At 40.6% G+C, this 5,519-nt stretch overlaps 1 pseudogene; it reads right to left on the bottom strand.

Moving 5' to 3' along the window:
• Positions 1 to 580: 580 nt before the first annotated feature.
• The window catches only part of LOC102811265, a 23,370-nt pseudogene continuing 18,431 nt past the window's right edge, over positions 581 to 5,519 (bottom strand).

Raw genomic sequence — 5,519 nt, 5'->3', positions numbered from 1 at the left:
CGAGACAAAATGTATGATTTGTTGAATGTAAAACTGATGATTTTGTCTGTAAACCTTCCCTCAATGCACAGTAAAAAAGAGTTAAAGTGAATAAGGGGAAATACTTTTAACTGATGGTACATCCACCTCATGGGGGGTCTTCCTCTTTTTGGTTGACCCTCCACTTTACCAAGTATGATATTCTTTCTAGGGACTGGTACCTCCTGAGAAGATGTCCAAAGTACATGAGATGAAGTCTGACCATCCTCGTTCTAAGAAGCACTCTGCCTGTATAGATTTGTTTGTTCTTCTGGAAGTCCATGGTACCTTCAATATTCTTCTCCAACACCATAATTCAAATGCCTCAACCTCGTCTGTGGTTCACTGTCCAAGTTTCACAGGCATATGAGATCATTAAAAATGTCATGGCTTCTGTCAGGAGCACCTTAGTCCACAAAGTGACATTTTCACGCTTCATGTTTTAAAGAAATCTTGTGCAGCGGATTTAACCAATGCAATATGGAGTTTGATGTCTTTCCTTTTTTTTTTTTTTTTTTTTTTGTAATTAAACAATGATTTTATTGCAACTGCATAGATAAATTTACACAACCAGGGCAGATGTTGTGGATGGTTCCCATTTCCAATTTGGATGGCAAGACTCTCTCCATTTTATAGTATGGATTCAACCTGTGAATCTGGTTCTTGATCAGAATCAAACGGAACATCACAGCCTTATCCTTTCTGTTCTTTTCAAGTTGGTTTTGAACAGTAACAGCTTTCTTAATTAAATGGTAAACATCTTCAGAAAGATCTGGAGCAAGTCCTTTGGACTTATGGATTCTCAAGATTTTATTACCTGTCACAAAACGCACATGTGCAATGTCATGAGAATCTCTTTGGATTACACAAATTTGTGAAGGGGTCAGGCCCTTCCTTGGTCAGTTGGTAGAGCTGTTTCTTCATGTTGTCTGACCTCAACTTCAGCCAGGTAGGAATGACACAGTGATAGGGAAGGGCGGACTGGGACAGGGCCTTCCCTGGAGCACGCATGTGACCCAGGATGGTGTCAGTCAGCAGTGACAAAGAACTGTTGTTGGATTTCTTGACTGCTGCTTCCATGGGAATTGATTGTGGGTCCAAGTAAAATGAAATCCTTGACAGCTTTAATCTTTTCTCTGTTTATTATGATACTGCTTATTGGTCCAGTTGTGAAGATTTTTGTTTTCTTAACATTGGGTTTTAATGTATACTGAAGGCTATATATATATATATTTTTTTTTTTTTCATCAGCAAGTGCCTCAGGTCTTCCTCACTTTCAGCAAGCAAGGTTGTGTCATCTGCAAGTTTGTTAATGAGTCTTCCTCCAGTCCTGCTGTAGTTGTTCATCTAGACCAGTGTCTCCAGTTACTTACTCAGCATACAGATTGAATAAATATAGTGAAAGGATACAACCCTGGAGCACACCTTTCCTGATTTTAAACCATGACATATCCCCTTGTTCTGTTCTAACAAATGCCTCTTGATCTATGAACAGGTTCCACATGAGCACAAGTTGATGTTCTGGAATTCCCATTCTTTGCAATGTTATGATCCATTCAGCCTTTGCAGAATCAATAAAGCACAAGTAAACATCTTTCTGGTTTTCTCTGCTTTCATCCAAGATCCATGTGACGTCAACAATACTCCACATCCTCTTCTGAATGAGGCTTGAGTTTCTGACAACTCCCTGTCGATGTACTGTTGCAACCATTTTAAAATTATCTTCAGCAAAATTTTACTTGCATGTGAATTACTGATTTTGCTCAATGATTTCACATTCTGTTGGGCCACCTTTATTTGGATTGGGCACAAATATGAATCTCTTCCAATCGGTTGGCCAGGGAGCTGTCTTCTAAATTTCTTGGCATAGACGAGAGCGTCCAGTGTTGCATCAGTTTTTTTTGACACATTCCAGTTGCTATTCTATCAATTCCTGGAGCCTTGTTTTTTGTCAATGCCTTCAGTGCAGTTTGGACTTCTTCCTTCTCAGCTCTATGTTGTTGCTGTTGTGTTAAGTGCCATCAAGTTGGTTCTGATTCATAGCGACCTTGTGTAGGGTTTCCAAAGAGCAGCTGGTGAGTCTGAACCACCAATCTTGTGGTTCAAACTGACCTTGTGGTCCAGTGTTTTATCCCATAGCATCACTCTAAAGGCTCTGATGTTTTGTCTTCGTAATTTCTTTAGCAGCACGCCTGTAAATCATCACATGCTGGTAGAATGGTTCTTCAATAATTAAACTCTTCATTCTGTTCTATTGTTGCAGAGAAGTTTTACAGAGTTGCGAGTGGATGTTGTTGGTAGTCACTTCTCCCAACAAACTGCATACACGTGCAATCTGAGGACAGAAGAGACTTTTGTCACCAAGATGGGAAAAGATAAAGCTCTAAGAGACAGAGAGAAAGAAAGATGTTTTCCTCTTCAAAACTTTAAAATTTTGGATGAAGAAAGATGTCCCAAGGTTTCAAAGTCAATCATTCAAATGGTAGTTGATATCATTTTTAAATCTTAAATAAAAGGATTCCTTGCAGTTCTCTTTAAATCAAACAATCATACACCACACACCCACTGCGGTCAAGTCAATTCCAACGCAGAGTTACCCTATAAGCAGGGTAGAACTACTCCTTAAGGTTTCCAAGATAAATTCTGTTGTTTTATTGTGAATTATGTGATAGTTTACATGGGAAAACATTAGTTTTACATTCATCCTATCGTATATCGTTTCAGTACCATGGTTACAATCCCCTCCATACATCATCAACCAACCAAAAGGTATACACTACAAGCCTGACCCCTCCCCAGTCATCAGCACACAGCCCCTCTCCCTCTCTGGGTCTAGAGTCCCCAACTGCTCCATCTCTCCACGTCACCTTCTTTGCCTCCATCTCTGGCATCACTGCTGATCTGGGTAGGGTTTCATGCTCCGCTCTTCTCCCTTGATGGTTAGGGTTAGGGTTAGGGTTAGGGTTAGGACCTTGGCTCCTGGACTGCAAAGTCAATCACTCCCCTTCTTTTGTTACAAAATGTCCACCTTTACATTTTCAACCCTCACAGTCAGTCCTGATAGCAATTATTCATTACTGTACCACAAGAGACCTGTCCACATTTCCTTTCATGAGCCCCTCCCAGACAGATTGGATACTACTCAGTGGAGAGTCTACCTTCCTCCACACCTTCTGGATCTAGGCTCCCTCTTGAAAGCTTGTAAGCCAGTCACTTTTTGCTTTTTTACACCCCCCTCCCCCATTTTGAGTAGCCAATGCCAAGACAAATTCTTTATGGGAGCAAATAGACTCATTGTTTTCCCAAGTAGTGGCAGCTAGGTGAGTTTGAACCAGCGACCTGGCAGATTAGCAGCCCACAGCACCACCAGAGCTTCTTACACCAGGCAGTTGTTGGTGGTTGTTGTCGAGTCAGTTCTGACTCATAGTGGCCCTCCAGAGGGTTTCTGACGTTGTCATCTGGGAGTAGAAAGCCTCATCCTTCTCTGAGTGACCTGCCAATATTGTTGTTTTAGGAATCCAGTGCTTATCCTACAGAACCACACCAGGACTCCAAGCAACAATTTAGTTTCATTAATAAACAGTAGCTGTCTTGAGCATAGTGGTCTTTTTAAGAATTATCTGAAGTCAGTTCTGACTCATAGTGACCCTGCATAGGGTTTCTGAGGCTGTAAATCCCATAAAGATTTACAGCCTCAGAAACCCTGTGCAGGGTCACTATGAGTCGGAACCGACTCCATGGCACACAACAACAACAAATCTTTTTTACCAGAGCAGAAAGGCTCATCTTTCTCCCACGGAATAACTGGTGGTTTTGAACTGCTAACCTTGAGGTTGGCAGCCCGACTTGTAACCATTACGCTACCAGAGCTCCTTCTCCATGGGCTCAAATGGACAATGGCAATTGGAAAGGTTGGATGAGATGCTTAGAGCACAGTGAGTTAATGACAGGGTGGTGGAGTCATTTGGAAAAGACTCATGAAGATGTTTGTACAGCTTGAATGTTGTCAAATGTCACTGAATTATCCATGTAGAAATTGTTGAATTGGTATATGTTTAACTGTGCATAATTTCACCAAAAATGTCAATGATTTCTTAAAATACAATATTTCAAATGACGAAGAACATATACAAATGGATTAGAGAAAGATCTCATTTCATAGGAGGGGTGGGGTGTGGGGGAAGAAAAGGACAAGAATCGAGGAGAAGTACCCGTAGAAATAAATAATAATAATAAATGAAAAGCCATTAGTATGTTCCGGACATTAAAAACCCACGGCTGTTGATTCGATTCCAAGTCACAGTGCCCCGAGATGACAGAGCAGAGCTGTCCCATGGAGTTTCCAAAACAGCAGCAGACCTCATCATCTTTCTCCTGGCTAGACTGATAGACACATTAAGGTAGCATCTCAGACTCTGCAAAAACTGAAACAGAATGATAACATTCATTGTTGGTGGGGCACATTTTCATGTGACTGGTTAGCGTGTGATTTCCCAAAACAACAAATTCTGTTTCTGTTTTGGATCTAGGCTCTTTATCAGATAGATACATCTTTTGTAAACATTTGCTCCCAGCCTGTAACCATCTTTTTCTGCTCTTATGGGTGTCTGGCTGCAATGGCTCCATAGACTAAACACTGGACTTCAAAACCACAAGATCAGTGGTTCGAGCACATCAGCCACTGTGGGTGGTTTTTGCTTTCTGTCCGTGCAAAGATTTATAGTCTCAGCAACTCTTCATGGGGTCACTATGAGTTGGAACTGACTCCATGGCACCTAACAACACAACTAGTGTTTTTCTATAAGTTTTTAATTTTAATGAAGCCAAATATCATTTTTCCCCCCTCTTCTGGATCATGCCTTGGGGCCTGTAACCAAAAACCCGTTTCCAAACCCAAGGCCACTTTAATAGAATTTTGCCTGTTTCCTTCCAAAATTGGTATAGCTTTGCATTGTACGTTTAAGACTAGGATCCATTTTGAGATCGTTGCTGTGATAAGTGAAAGGAAAGGTCTCTAGATTTTTTGTTGTTGTTTTTTTTTTTGGGGGGGGCACATTGTTGCCTAATCGTTCTTACACCATTTATTGAACAAGCCATCCTTTTCTCCAGTAAATTGCCTTTATTCCTTTGTCAAAGTTCAGTTGACTATGGTGGCAAGCCAATGTTCTCCCATGTAAACCATCATTCAGTTTACAATAAAAACTTAAAATAAATAAAAGTTCAGTTGACTATATCCATGTGGGTCCATTTCTGAGCTCTCCAGTGTGCTATGAATTTCTGTGGATGTTCTTTTGCCAACATCACGCAATCTGGATTGTTGTAGCTTTATAATAAGTCTTGAAATGGGAAGTGTCAATCTGCAACTTCTTTCTTCTTTCATATGATGCAGCCTGTTCTAGGCTTTTTTGCATTTCCAGGAAACTGTAGAACTGGTTTGTTGATATTGACACCTGGCAGCATCTATTAAAATAAAAAATACATAATCCTTCATTCAGCAATCT

This window comes from Chrysochloris asiatica, unplaced genomic scaffold (assembly GCF_000296735.1).
Source record: "Chrysochloris asiatica unplaced genomic scaffold, ChrAsi1.0 scaffold00125, whole genome shotgun sequence".
Classification (NCBI taxonomy): Eukaryota; Metazoa; Chordata; class Mammalia; order Afrosoricida; family Chrysochloridae; genus Chrysochloris; species Chrysochloris asiatica.
This window is presented reverse-complemented; position numbering and strand designations above follow the sequence as displayed.